Source organism: Physeter macrocephalus, chromosome 20 (genome assembly GCF_002837175.3).
Source record: "Physeter macrocephalus isolate SW-GA chromosome 20, ASM283717v5, whole genome shotgun sequence".
Lineage (NCBI taxonomy): Eukaryota > Metazoa > Chordata > Mammalia > Artiodactyla > Physeteridae > Physeter > Physeter macrocephalus.
In genome coordinates this window covers 79,492,122-79,507,315 of record NC_041233.1, presented here as the reverse complement: position 1 = coordinate 79,507,315, position 15,194 = coordinate 79,492,122, and the positions used below count along the sequence as shown (strand labels likewise).

General features: G+C 49.0%; 2 protein-coding genes across 4 annotated transcripts in view; one reads left to right on the top strand and one right to left on the bottom strand.

Annotated features, from left to right (window-relative positions):
* Positions 1-15,194, bottom strand: part of DOCK1 (dedicator of cytokinesis 1) — a 495,771-nt gene that overhangs the window by 202,214 nt on the left and 278,363 nt on the right. The window lies entirely within an intron of this gene.
* INSYN2A (inhibitory synaptic factor 2A) overlaps positions 13,591-15,194 on the top strand; it is a 59,918-nt gene continuing 58,314 nt past the window's right edge. For all 3 annotated transcript variants that reach the window (XR_008616144.1, XR_008616143.1, XM_055080981.1), the window contains exon 1: positions 13,591-13,792. The gene's annotated coding sequence lies outside the window, so the exon portion shown is untranslated. The remainder of the gene's footprint in view (positions 13,793-15,194) is intronic.

The following is a 15,194-nucleotide window of genomic DNA, read 5'->3' as shown; positions in this document are numbered from 1 at the left end:
GGAGGAGGGACAAAGAAACAGCCTGACTTAGCTCCTGCTCGATTTGCATTTCTGGATTCCTGGGCTCAACTTGAGAGAGTTCCTTCCCAGGAATCCCAGAAAGTCCCCTTCGGACTGCATGAGCGTCCAATGGTACTGGGTCTCCCATCCCTCAGAATAAATTTTCCAGCACGGGCTCCTTTATGGCGGCTCTAATGCCTCACACCACCTCCTTGGCCCTCCAAGCCTTCTGTGGGAGTCCTTTGCAGAGACAAGGAGGGGCCCTTCTTCCTGGGATGAGCACTGGGGCCACGGTACGAGCACTGATGATGCCCAGAGCACGTGTCGATGGGAGCGGAATGGAGTCTTTACGGTAGTTTCTATAGGTAATGGGACGATAACCACCTAATTTAAGATTCCATAAAAAATTTTCATTCTCACTGTGAGGGAACCAAGGAACTGAGATATAAATCTTCTTTTTTCTCCTGATTTGAAAAAAAAAAAAAAAATCCTGGCAGAGCATCATAATGTGTCGAAGTGACTAATAAAGCGGGAATGATGACTTATACCAGCTGCACAGAAGCCAAGCTTAGGATTTCCTTAAGCCAAGCCTCCATGTCCTTGGAAAACAGCATAGAGGACATCGAAACCCTTGCGGCCCTGCTAGGGTGAACGAACATTAAAATGAGAAGTCTTAGGAAATGGGCCCCAGCTGAATTCATGTGCTCCGGGGTTCTGCATATTTGGGTGCACTGCCAACAGGAGGGGGGCGCATCCATGTATAATTGGAGTCGCGATCCCTAGGTCTCTCTGAACAGAGTTCCTTCAATAAATTCTACGTGTAACACTTAATTGCCCCGGTTGTGGGATGTATTTATTTTTACAACTTACTGGATGGAGCACTAACTGGTGTGCACCATCTTCTTGCACTTTTACTACTTTTCTATTTTCCAAATCCACCATCATAAAATGAAAGGCAGCTCCAACCAAGGGAAAAAAGAAGACTGGCTCGGAGGTCTCCCTGTAAGCCTCCCCGCTTCAACCTGACATGAGGTATCAGATCCTCAGTTCTGACAAAAAGCATGAGAACAAGCCTCCCCTCAAGCCCAGGCAAGTCATGAAAAACACCAGGTCACCAAAGACTCCATGGCCTTGAGCCCATCCCGAGCCCCTGCTCTCCCTGTAGTTCCAACTTGCCCTTGCTCCTTTCTTCAACCTTCAGAAAACCTGGAATGCGGCCTTCCCACACAGGTTGACCTCAGATTTTGCTTTCTTTTACAAAAAACCCAAATCAAGCCCTAGAACACACGCAACACACACTTGCTTGTGCTTTTCTTCTTCAGCTCCAAAGGCAGGGTCAACCTTCTCTTAACGTCTATGTGTTAAACAATCTGATTCATCAAGTGAAACCTTAGTATAAGAAAGAAGCTGTGGCATATATATACAATGGAATATTACTCAGCCATAAAAAGAAACGAAATTGAGTTATTTGTAGTGAGGTGGATGGACCCGGAGTCTGTCATACAGAGTGACATAAGTCAGAAAGAGAAAGACAAATACCATATGCTAACGCATATCTATGGAATCTAAGAAAAAAAAATGTCATGAAGAACCTAGGGGTAAGACGGGAATAAAGACACAGACCTACTAGAGCATGGACTTGAGGATATGGGGAGGGCGAAGCGTAAGCTGGGACAAAGTGAGAGAGTGGCATGGACATATATACACTACCAAACGTAAAATAGATAGCTAGTGGGAAGCAGCCGCGTAGCACAGGGAGATCAGCTCGGTGCTTTGTGACCACCTAGAGGGGTGGGATAGGGAGGGTGGGAGGGAGGGAGACACAACAGGGAAGAGATATGGGAACATATGTATATGTATAGCTGATTCACTTTGTTGTAAAGCAGAAACTAGCACACCATTGTAAAGTAATGATAACTCCAATAAAGATGTTAAAAAAAATTAAAAAATAAAAGAATGAAAACTGGTTCTCAAAACTGCCACTCGTTGTCAGCTGAAGGAGAGCATAAAACCAAAGAACTGCCTCTGGGTATTCCAGGAGTCTCAGTACTTCCAAGAGTTATACAGTGAGAAGATAAATTCAAAGACGCTTCCTTCATTGAGAGAAATGCAATGTATGTAGGTTAAGATCCTCACTGCTAAGTAAACCCACGGCCATTGCCAAAGAGACATTATGTTAACTGCAACTTGCTAAATTACAGCACAACACACAACAAACTAATTTTAGTTAATAAAGGTGCACCATAGTCCTAATGACAGGCTACAGAAAAAATGTTGTTACGTAGAATTAAATTAGGGCTTCCCTGGTGGCGCAGTGGTTGCGCGTCCGCCTGCCGATGCAGGGGAACCGGGTTCGCGCCCCGGTCTGGGAGGATCCCACGTGCCGCGGAGCGGAAATGCAAGAGAGAGGAAATATGGGGATATACGTATACGTATAGCTGATTTACTTTGTTATACAGCAAAACTAACACACCATTGTAAAGCAACTATCCTCCAATAAAGATGTTAAAAATATATAAATACATAAATAAAACCATGGTAAAACGCAAAAAGAAAAAAAGTTTATCTAATGTCTTTAGAGATTATCACAAAGTACTAACAGATGATACAATACTGACAAATATTTTTTTTTAACATCTTTATTGGAGTATAATTGCTTTACAATGGTGTGTTCTGTCAAATCTTAAAGTTGGGTGACAATACACAATGAGGTTTATTGAATTCAATGATCACTAGGTCACATCTTTGGCACGTTTAAAAAAACGATACAGGGAACATGAAATCTCTGCTCCCTGATAATATTCAAACCTGAAGGATTAAGTATAACATTAGTAAGGATATTTGAGTATTTATTCTTATTTTAGTGAGAAATTCATATGAAGCTAATACTTAATCATTTTTCATATGGTTACAAAGACCAGTTATAGAAACTTAACTATTTATCTCAACTATTTGGAAACTACCAAAACAAAATATATCTCATATCAGTCACCATAAGAGCTCCAGTATTAAAAGACTACAGCAAAGATATTCCATTTGGTTTCCTGAAGCACCTAAATAAATCAGGCATAGATGAAAGTCCAATAACAGCTGTCTAGCATTGTCTCGTCTTGACTTATATAGTGTTCTCTCCAGGGGTGTGGAAGTTCAAAGGCCCCAGATACCCTCACTTTCCCTTTTACTGCCTTTTAGTTCCAATAACTAGAGTATTCCCATAACCAGCAAAGCAAAATCCTTCTGGTACACAATGACAAAGACGTTGCCATTCCCAGTTTTGTCTTTTTGGTTTTTGTTTTTTCCAAGAATGTGAATCTTGATGCATGGAATTATCTGTTACTCAAATACTAACAGATGAACTGCTCCATCACCATATCCCTCACCAGAAGTAATCCTTGATAGGATACACTGATCTAATTCTGCACAAACCTCAGATGAAGCCGTATTACCTAGAATCCAGTGTATGTGAGAAGCGAAAGGAAAAAATACTGTTTCTTGTGATGCGTCAAATGCTTTATTAATTCATCCTTAAAATGTGGGCTTATATATGGCATCAAAATTCTTCAGAACAACTTATGCCATGTATCAGGGGTCAGCAAATCTGGCCCACTTCCTGGTTTTATAAATAAAGTTTTACTGGAACTCAGCCATGCCTATTTGTTTACTTATTGTCTGTGGCTGCTTTCCTGCTTCACCAGCACAGATGAGTTTTTATAACACAGATTGTATGACCCCCAAAGTCGAAAATTATTTATTATGTAACTCTAAGAAAAAGTCTGCCTCCCACTGCTATAAATTCTTCTTTCCATTAACAATAAAGTCAGTTGCCTATTAAGGCAATCCCAAAATTGCCTTATGATAATCATCCACGTTCTCAACATGTACAAGAACCAATGATGTTCTGTTTTCCTGGGGAAAAAAGGGACAGTACTTCCAGGTCTCCCAAAAGTTTACTGGTTCATTCATGTACAAGCTGAAAATTAATACTAACACCTTTATTTTGCCTCACTGGAAGTTAAATTGTTCTCCGATATTTCTGGAGAAGATTCCTCGTCACCCACAACTTCTTGGCAGTGGTTTTTATGTACGATTCCAGACCTACTCACATGTCACACGTGTAGACCTCTCTGTGCTTCTTTTCTTCACCTGACATGGTGCTGATAACCATGACCTCGGTTCATGGAGCTTTTAGGAAGGTTAAGGCCCTAATTCATGAAAGGTCTAGAACCAGGACCAGCACAGAAGAACCAATGGGCGTAAAGCGAGTCAGCTCAATGAAGACTAGAAAACGAGGGTGGTGGTGTTTTCTATTTCCCCATGCAGGTCAAGAATGTAATAACAGTTAATGGAGGAAAGATGGTACCTGAAACTGACTCTGCACTTTATGGAGAACAGAACCTGGGATGCCAAGGCTTGTCATTTACCCAGAAGAAATTAGCATATATTTAAATGAAATACTTACTAAGCCAATACATCTATTTATATTAGCGAGAAAAGAGTGTTGGCTACCGTAAAAACAGGAATAATCTCAACTAGACAAGGCCTGTAAAGTACTTAGAAGAACACCTCAGTAAATTCCAATTACTTATAACTCTGAGAAGTGGTGTAGGCAAAAAAAAAAAATCTTCCAAGATGCTACACAACCAGCCCTTCGATTTGCATTTCACACGTCACTACTTCATAACGTTGTGGAGGCAATGAAGTAAGAGAAAACATGTAAAGCATCCAGCACAGCGCCTGATCCTTTGGGAGGTAAGTCTACCTCTTTATTTTTTTAGCTCTGGCTTGTACGCAGTAAATGTCCCAGAGAGGGTAAAGGGGAACTTTAGCAAACCGAGAACACTGATAGCCTGCTTTGACAACCCAAATCACGTCTAGACTATCTTACTCGGGGAATGTGTACAGAAACCCACCGCAGGCAATTTCAGGAGTTTCCAGTGTACACGTGTATTCATATGTGTGTATAAACAAGATTGTATAGTAGACGATACTTGATGCAAAAGACGTAGTCCCGGCAAAGTCACGTATTAAGTCACTTTTGACAACCTGAATCCCTCTAAGTGCATGAGAGACAGTGGTTATTTGAAGGTAGGCTTCGTCGAAATGAGCATTTGGTAAAGTTATCAGTTTGCCTGTTGCCAGGCCATCCTTTCATAGGAGGAGTTTGCTTAAAGTGGGTTGCACCCACGGATGAATAACTCTTTTAAAATATTGATTCTTTTCTATATTAAAATGAAGAGATTATGCATGCTTGTCAAGAAATAAAGAAGAAAGAAGTCTATGGGAGATCTTTGCATTTTACATGGTATACAGACATTATTTCTGCTTTGCCGGAGCTTATTTAAATTTCATGGCGAACTCAGCCTCGTTTCAACGCTTGCCACATGCATGCATCACGCCTTAAGCTGATTTCACTACAGCGATGTTTTAAAAATATCCTTTAAGGACTAACAAAGTATGCTTGTCCATAGGAAAAGCAAGAATTCAACAAAGAACTCTACATATGCCCCATGCACAACGGGAACACATTTCTCTGGAAAGCCACACGCTCCGTGCTGTGGGCATATCTGCCTCGGTTCACTTATGCGGCCAGGAGGGGAGTGGTTACCAAACTACGACGTGGCTTTCATCTGCTTATCTGCTTATGAGATTGTGTAAAATATCAGATCGAATTCATGCAATTCACCCACAACCACAGAGCCCGAACATGGAATTTCCGGGGCTGAGACCCAGAGCTTGGCATCCAGAACCCTCATTCCTAATTCCAGATGGAGCAGGGAGCAGAGAAAGCTCCAGAGTGAAGATGGTCATTAACACCCAGGGACCAAAAAGGAAAGAGCCAACAGCTGATGAACCTGCGGTGAAGATGTTGGCTCTTTACTGTTTTCATGGTGTGAATGAATCACAACTCTTATTTTAAGGGACTCGGAAGTATCATCAGCAATTTCACGTGACAGCATTTACTCTGCTGGGGAGAGCGGGGAGAAAGTACCATTAAAATAAATTTCTTCATGTTCATATTTGGATTCAGAGAAATAAATAAATCATCAATAAATTTCATCTCCTACTAGAACTTTAGGGCACGATGCTCACAGCCCAAGACATCCTCATAAAAGAATAATTTTACACGTGTTCATGCTGATCAAATGTAGCAAGGTGATCCACATTCAAATGGGTGGAGAGATCTGAAGCATGAGATAGGCCAGGAGGAGACAGATCACGATTAATGAGGACACGCTGAACTGAGGCCAAGAGAGGCCATTTAGGGACTCAGCTGTCAGTCTCGAGAACCCTTTCCGATTGCTGAAATGCCAAGCCTCGGTGAACATTTTCAATATTTAACAAATTCTGAAACGTTACATGTTGGGGGTCCATACTGAGGACAGAATAAAAATGAATTAAGATTTCCTTGAAACCTGACACTGAGTAACAGATTTCTCTACTAATGCTATTTCATCTTTTTGGTGAATCAATTTCCAAATTCACACCTCAATTTTATTTTTTTTAAAAACAAATCGATTTTCAAGTTGCTTCCTTTAATCTCCTGAAATAGCCAACCAACGAACACCAATGAGAAAAAGCTGTGTATGATTTGCCTCTGTCCCTGGGATGAAATGTATGTTCTGGGATATAAAGACCCCTCCCTTCTTCTGAGCTCAGAAGCCTGGGGGCCAGGAGAGAACCCACCAGGGAACCGTGATCAACTGTACAGGGACTGTGGTCAGCCTTGGCCATCTGCACCACGTTCCAACCGTACGCATTTTAACCTACCACGCTGGGTTTTGTTATTTTAAAAAAGAGGAAAAAGAAAAAAAGAACACTAAGCAACATTTAAAAACAAAATGTCTTGCTTTTCTTTGAATCCTGTAAGAAGTTAAATTTGTATAAGAAATGTGTTAAAATATGTTTTCATTTATTGCTTTAACTTTAGTTAAAGGTGCGCTAGTATTAACACGTGCGAACCCAGAAGTGAGCTTCTAAGGCCACAGGTGCACGTCTAGAGTGTAACACTGCTCCAGAATGTGTGCCAAAACACGAATTAGGCAAATTGGAAACAGGGAGCTCTGCAACGCGACAGTGCAGTGGAATTAAAGTAATGGCCTATTTAATTCTCCAAGGATTCGGTAATACGAGGAAGAAAAAGAAATATTTATGAAAAACACAGAACTGAAAATCTGTGTGTAACCTTAGAGGATCACCAAACAGAACTAGAGACTTTTTAAAATTCTGTACTCTTCCCACTTGGAACTTGGCGTTTAAGAACAAAATGCCTGCTTTCCGATGGATGGCAGCTGGCTACCTCATCACCCAGGGTCCACCTTACTAAGCAAATACATCTAGAAGACCATTGTAACACAGCGTCATGATACCTGGTCCCGGAAGAAACTGAGATGGTCTTCTGTGGTATACACGGAACAGGTATATTATGATGGATCCTTTTAATAGCAGGCATTCAGTAGAGAAAATGCATGCTAAGATAATTGAAATTACATTGGAGAAGCAAAAGGTGCTATCCAAGTTTGAGATGATTATGGCATATTGCTGTTTAAAAGTATAATTGATACAGTGATCAGATGACGTTTAGGGAATAAAGGAGAAACAATGCCTGGCCAAAGCCGTGCCTCAGTCAGCCTAGACATGTGATCTGCTTTATGAGGGCTTGGCATTAGCATTTAACATCACTAGTCAGAATCTGTTCCATGACGGAGCCAAGATGACACCACGAGAGCCTGGAGGGGTGAAGTCCACTCTGGACACGGGTAGCTGGTGTGGCCAGGAATGGATCTCGCTGGTTAAGGCCACTCCTCAAGTAGGACCATGATGTCTGACCAGTGCGTGGTACAAACAGGGCAACACTCAATCTGTCCCTGAGCAAAGCTCAGATTGATACAAAAAGCATAAACCTGACTGGGGCAGTGTAGCATCGTGGCAGCTGGCAGTATTGGATTTGAATCTAGACACCATCACTTCCTAGCTGTGTGACCTTGGAGAAATTACTTAACTTTTCTGTTCTTCCTCTGTGAAAAGAGTATATAGGAGTATCTATTTCATGGTTGTCTTATGAGGACAACAGGAGATACTGCGCAGTTTACCAGGTACGTGGCATTCTGCAGAAACAGGACCAGGGAGGGCCATCAATATCGTCAAATGGGGTTTGTGGAAGGAAAAGAGTGAAAGAACGAGGGTTCCTTGTTTTTCTCCTTGCCCTTGTCCCCATCCCTCCTCCATGTCTGTGAATCCCCAGGTGGGAATAGAAGGCGAACAAAATAATACCTCTATCGGACACCCCACAGCAGGTGCTGCGGGGAGACCGCAGGCCTCCCCGAGGCCCTGCCCACACTGACCACAAGCCTTGTGTGCCCCAGGGCAGACGGCTCACGGAAGGGGCATCAATAGTCTGGACACCAGCAAAGTGGGTTAGCAGAGCAGACACTGAAATTTGAAAGCAATTTTTATCCCTTCTTGACCTAATTCTGGCCAAAGGTATCATTCTTCAGCCGGGGTCAGTTGCCTGCTTGACGAGGGGTTGACTTCGCCACCTCGGAGAGGCAGCCAGCATCACCAGCAGGGATTAGGCAAAGCCCCTTACCTTCCACCTCATCCGGAAGAGATCTGCTCCCCAGCAGATTAGACTTGGATGATGAGAAAACCCCACTGGCCCCATCACCCAGACTCACCAAATGAAGGTCATTAGGTAAATAAGGTCCAGCTGTTTATTTCTCAGCACACCCTCCTAAAGGAAAGGGGGCAGTAACGGACCTGGGGGAGGGGAAAGCCTCTGGGTTTGCAGAGCCCTGCACATGAGGGGTCCTGAGCGGGGAGGGGAGAGTCAAGAGCAAAATGCCCACTTTTCACCGTTTCTCACATATCATCACCTCGGCTGCGTGGTGTGTTTAAGAAAACCTACCACCACTTCTGTTCTCTTTACAAATAAAACCATTCCATTTCCTACAGATAAATGAGATTCACAATGATGCGTTATAGAAAACCAGGAATTTCAACTCATCTGCGTGATGTTCAGTTTTTCGGAACCAAATTGTGTTCCAAGGCAATAACAGCATCCCTGGTTGCTCATGGTGGAAGGGAAAGAAACTAGGGATGGGGAGAAGCCCCAGTACTCGAGAAACACAGCTCTGATTCCCACCAGGAGGAAACACGGCTTTGTCGCCAGGACAATGGAAGAGCCACGGGCAGGGGACTTTACACAGAAGGAGACTCTTATGTGCAGAAAGTCAGTCCTGAAAGCGGGCAGTAAAGGCTTGAGCAGAATACGACAAAAGGAGTGATTCAGAAGGCTTCTCACTAGTCTCTGAGGTCTGGCTGGAGCCCCTTTGAGTGCTATATCTTGTTCTTGAAAGAGAAAAGAAAAATGCCCTGATGTATCTGATCTCTCCCCTACAGGCTCAGGTCAACCTGAGTTCCCTCCCCTCCGTAGGGGCTGAGCATGGCTGATCTGTACCCACAGCTTCTGAACTGAAGGGTGGAACCTGCCATCACCGGCACAGGCTCACCTCAGTCGCTGCAGAACATGAAAGGACGAGGTAGGAAAATCATCTCCATCATGAACTCTACTGTGGTTGTATCCTGAGAGTCGAGCAGATGTCTAGGAGCAGCCTCCCAAGGAAGGATGCTCCAACATGCAGGTAATCAGAGCCTCACCCACAGCACCAGTGAGTCTGTCGACACCCCTCTTTCTCTGGGCTTGGGTTCCGGAGAGAAAGACACTCCAGAAGATACAAGCTAATTTCACTGATGGATAGGTAAGCTGGCTCACTGAAAGGGATAGACTATTGGGGGGACTTGTGTGCAGACATTGCAAAGACGCAGGGATGATGCCCCGACAGAATGGAGGCATCCTGAAAAAAGGGAACGTCTCGATGAACTTTTCCATAAGTACACAACTGTGCAACCACCTGGCTCAAGATACACAGAAGGCAGTGTGACCCTGTATGACGAGTGTGCTCAAAGATAACCATCCTTCTGACATTTACCACCATTGGTAAATTTTTCACCCTCTTGGACTTTATTTAAATGGAATCATATGACATTGTTGTGTCTGGCTTCTGCCACCCAAGTTTTGTGAAGGTCACTCATGTTATCATATGCATCAGCAATAACTTCCTTGCTGTGTAGTATTCCACCGCATGAATAAACCCAATTTTTATCCACTCTACTGGTGATAGAAATTTGGGTTATTTCCAGTTTGGAACTCAGATGTACAAAACTAATAAACATTCTTGTACATCTTTGACTATATTCTTGTCTTCTTTAACGTGGAAATTGAGACCTCAAAATTTACTAAGCTGTAGGACTGAATAGCCAGCAATTCTCTGCACAACACCTGCCCACATCCAAGAAGGAGGCAAACAAAAAGACACTCAGATATTTTCTTAATCATCTGTCTTGTACTTTCTTGTATTTTTATTCTTAGGCGCTTCTGCTTTCGGGAAATTCCACTTTAAAAGTAGCTATTTTGGGGGGCTTCCCTGGTGGCGCAGTGTTTGAGAGTCCGCCTGCCGATGCAGGGGACACGGGTTCGTGCCCCGGTCCGGGAAGATCCCACATGCCGCGGAGCGGCTGGGCCCGTGAGCCGTGGCCGCTGAGCCTGCGCGTCCGGAGCCTGTGCTCCGCAACGGGAGAGGCCACACAGTGAGAGGTCCGCGTACCGCAAAAAAGTAGCTATTTTTTTGCCTTTGCCAGTCCATCTTTTCCAGCAAAAATCTGAAGCAAAATGTAAGAACCCAATTTTTACCGAACTGATTCCTAAAATGAATCTACTTTCTAGCAACTTTTAACTCCTTTTCCGAAAGAACTAAACATGATCTATTCTACACCCTAAAAATACGTACACTTCCATCCATAAAAAATAATGCCATGGGGATCTGGGAGCAGGAAGATGGCTGAATTCCCTGTGTCCCCGGCCAGCGCCCAGCACAGCGTTTGCTTTAAAGATTAGAGCGTGATGTCGCATCAACTTCACCCATGTGGAATACCTCTCCACAGCCTGAGGTAAGGTGCAACGATGTTTCACCATTATTTACCTTCGTGAAGCTGAAGAGTTGCCATGAAGTAACACGACAACTAGTTTTTCACTTCGAAAAAGAAGGGGGGATACCAATAATTTTAATAGACTCATGTCTACTAGATCCATGAACAACTAAAAGTAGTCTTGATGATATGAAAAAGGACAGTTAAATCCTCCTCTTCTTATTAAGTGGGTTTTCTAACCTGCCGGTTACAGCTTTCCATTTTCTTCCCAGAATTATACATCACGTGGATCACAAACACCATTGTCCCTGGAGCTTGCCAGCTTCACGCTGCCACCTGTGGCTCAGCTCTGTCCTCGGCACGCATTTATGCATTTACGTTTATCTGTTTTCGCTCATGGCCCCTAAAAATTTAGTTTTCCATTACCACCAGCACAATTTCAGGATGCCCTGGCAGCTTTATTTACAGGGATATGTTTAAGAGATGGAAGACAGATGTCGATGTTATGTATTAGCAATAAAGCAAGATTTACAGAAAGTTGCCCAGACCACCGGGAGAGATTATGGAGCCCACAGTGGCAACAGCCCATCCCCGGAGGATTACGTTGCAGGCACCCATGGCAACGATCCCTCTCACCTGGCATTGAATGTCCCCGAGTCCTACACATCCCCAATATCAGTTCCCTTCCAGGCAGAACAGGGGTTACAGGTTTCCCGGCTGCTCACACATCACCTGGCAAATCTCTCCAGCCAGCCCCACCAGCGCCACTACCAGCCAGAGAAGTAAACAGGCTGAAAATGAGCCTTGAAGAATCTAGGTTAAGAAAGGATAATAAAGAGCACGGTGACAGAGTTTGGATCCACAGGTTCAGGATTCCCTTCCTGGGCATATCTGGATGCCGAGGATTGTAGAGTTGTATCCCAAAGGATGAGGGAAAAGGAGATTTCAGGATGCTTTTCTTATGTAATGTCTGGACATATCACCCCAAGCATCCATGTAGAGACAAATAAAGAATTTCATATAAAGTGAGTTATAAGGAACTGACACTATATAAAGCATGGAGCTAGGCTCAATTCAACTCGGTGACAAGGACCCAGCAATGGCCGAGTCCCAGGCACAGGGCTGGCGCGCCAGGGGTGAGCAGGCGGGGTGTGTGTGCACCAACTGTGTCTGAAGAGGTGCTTGAGTGAAAGGATGTCACCAACTGTCCTCCCAATTCACTCCCCAGAGCCTGGCACTGCCCTCCAGTCTACCATTTCTCTGACCTTTCTTGAGAAAGAGTAAGTCTAACGAACGTGGCTACTTCCAGGCACGCTCAAAGAGAACGAACTTCAAGCCCCAAGCCTGAGAAAATGTAGGGAGCCAGGTGACCCGCAGCTAGCTGGCTGTCTCATCGCAGGCACCAGGTCCTGCCAGGAATTAGCAAAGCCCCTGGGGCCAGGTGCTTTGAGCTCAGAGGACCTACTCCTAGGTGGATTGGGGGGGCAGTGGGTGTAGCTCCCTGTGCCTCCCCAAGCGAGCTCCACTCTGGCCTGAAACTAACGCAGCAAGCGCTCTGGCCTGGCAGGTGTGTGGTGAGCCTCCGTGCAGGGGGAGGGTCTCGGTTACGAGCAGCGGTGGCGCCGGCTCTGGAGTGTTCCTAAAGGTCAGCGGGCAACGGACGCCGCGGGCGGCCCCACTTCGGTCCCCAGGCCAGTCGCAACGAGCCTGCCGGTCAGTCTCCACTTGGGGGGGGGCTGACCCCGGGTTGGGCCCAAGGCAACGCGCCCCTGACCCTGGCCTTCAGCGGGCAGCGATCCGCAGGTGAGGGGGGCGGGCGCCTACACCCCGCGCTCCTGGATTTCAGAGCCCCTCTGGGCTGGGCCGGCCGGCACAGCAGGCGGCCATCGCGCGGGGTCCCCACCGACCCCTCCCGGTAAAAACCTAGGGGGCCCCGCCCTCCAGCTGCTCCGGAGGCGGCTCCAGCTCCAGGGAAGGCTCAACAAGTTCCCGGGCCGCGCAGCGCCGCCTGCAGCCCAGAAACCCCGAGGACGCGCCGCGGTAGAGCCCGGCGCGCAGGCGGCAGCCGCCGGCGGCTCCTTCCACCTCCTCCCCGGGCTCGGGCGCCGGCGGGCGGGGGCTCCTGCGCTCCCGCCCGCTCCGCTCCCTCCGGTCCCCCCACCCCACGCACGCGGCCCGGCCCGGCCCCGCGCCGCCCCGGCTCCCGCCCCGCGGGGCCCCGGGCTCCGCCCGCCTCAGTGCCAGCCGGGCGCACAGGCGGCGGGCGCGCGGCTCCGGCGCCCTGTCCTCCGGCCACCGGGCTCGGCGGAGTAGCTGGGACCCGGGGGCGGCGGCAAGGACTCCCCTCCCGCTCCCTCCCCGTCTCCGCCCCCGCCTCCCGGCCTCTGCTCCGAGATCTCGCCGGAGACAATCGCAGTAAATGAGGACATCGGAGGAGCACGGAGCCTGGTGGCGGTGGCTGTGGCTGCCTCCGCCGCGCCGCGAGCCAGCGAGCGCGCGGGCATCCCCGGAGCCGGCCAAGCCGCTGCCTCCCCGCGCGCGGCGCTGAGCCGGGCCGGAGGGACGCGAGCTGCGGCGCGGGGGCCGGCCGGGCGGGCCGGGCCGGCGGCCGTGGAGGGGGCGGGCGGCGGGCGCGCAGCCGGCCAAGTCCCCGGCACCGAGCCTTCCTCCGCGCGAGCCCGGCGAGCCTCGCCGCGGATGCCCTGCCCTGAGTGCTGCGTGCCGCGCCAGGCTTGCCCGGGTCCGCGGTGAGACATGCCCGAGCCCGGCGCTGCACCGACCTCGACTTATCTGTAAGCAGCCGAAGGTAAGCGGAGCCCCGCGCGCCCTCTTCCCGCGCCCCGGCGCCCGCTGCACTTGGCCGCGGGCAGAGCACCGCCGGGACGGGCGCCGAGCCCGGCTCGGGAGCTCGCACTCGCCCCCGAACGGGCTTCGCCGGGGACTCGGCGGCTCCCGGGGCCGGGACGCGCCGGTGCAGCCGGGAGCGAAGCCGGCGGCGGGCGGCGGGCGGGGGCGGCGGGTGAGGTTACGCAACTGCATCTGGCTTGGCCGGGTCGCCGAGGGGCGTCAGGCAACTTTGGCGACGGCCGGGGAGGAGCGGGGCTGCGTGTCTGCGATGTCGGTTCTAGACAAACGCCACAGCCTCGTGAGCGCCCGACAGCCCGAGCCAGGCAGAACTGGGGGGCTCCGGGGGCGGCCGCGGCCCCGGCAGATTTCGAGGTTTTTAAGTCTTTTCCAAACTAAAGCGAACTGGCAAGTATGGCTGATTAACTTCGGGGGCGTAAGTCCGAGCGTAGGGGCCCTGGCGCCGGCCGCGATGGAGAGGCGTGGGCAGAGCGAAGCCCACGTGAAATGCCCGTCCGCTCCCGTGGCGCCAGGGCTCGCTCGGGTCGGCACCTTCCCGGGGCTGCGGGCCGGAGTCGGCGCCCGCGGGTCTTCCGGGGGCTCTGCATCCCGAGTCAGACCGGGACAGGCGTGCGAAGCCAACCACGGCTGCAGACCGAGCTAAGCCCGCTTGCTGGCGAACCAGGGCAGGAGGGAGGCGTGAGCCCGCGGGCCGGCCCGGGGCCGGGGCAGCGCCTGGAGCCCGAAGTCAAGAGCGAGAGTCTGCGTCTTGCTGGTTCATGCTCAGGGCTCCCGGCCGGCATCTCCACTGTCAGGAATAAAGAGCCTGTCCCCATGACCTCAGCATTCTCCTAGCCCAAAATATGCCACAGGGAGATGGAGCTAGCGATAAGGGGATGCCAGGAGTGGGGGAGGAGAGGCGCATCTGGTGTAAATCGGGGAGGACCGGGTGCGTTTGGCTCATCTACAGAGCGGGGCCCTGACCCCTCTCCTGCTGCAGGTCTGTGCCGGAGGGCTGGACGCCCGGTCGGGCGCTGAACCAATGAGCAGCAGTGAAGTCGTTTAATTTGACCTTGTCTGCTTCGGCGCTTAAATTCTGCGGAAGCATCCCGAGGTGGAGTGGCCAAGAGAGGGAAGGAACTTTGGGCCAGCCCTGCCTTGGCTGGGAACCCACGCGATCATTTCACAGGACTACAGCTCAGACTAGGAGGGTCCAGGCCAGCGCGTTTGGAGGTTTTCCCTTGGACGAGCACTAACCAGGAGGTTCCCTTTCCATTTGCCGGGGAAGGCGCGGGGGGGGGGGGGGGGGGCGGAAATGTCAAGGTTACTGGACTGGGGGTTTGACTGAAAACGACCCCCCAAAT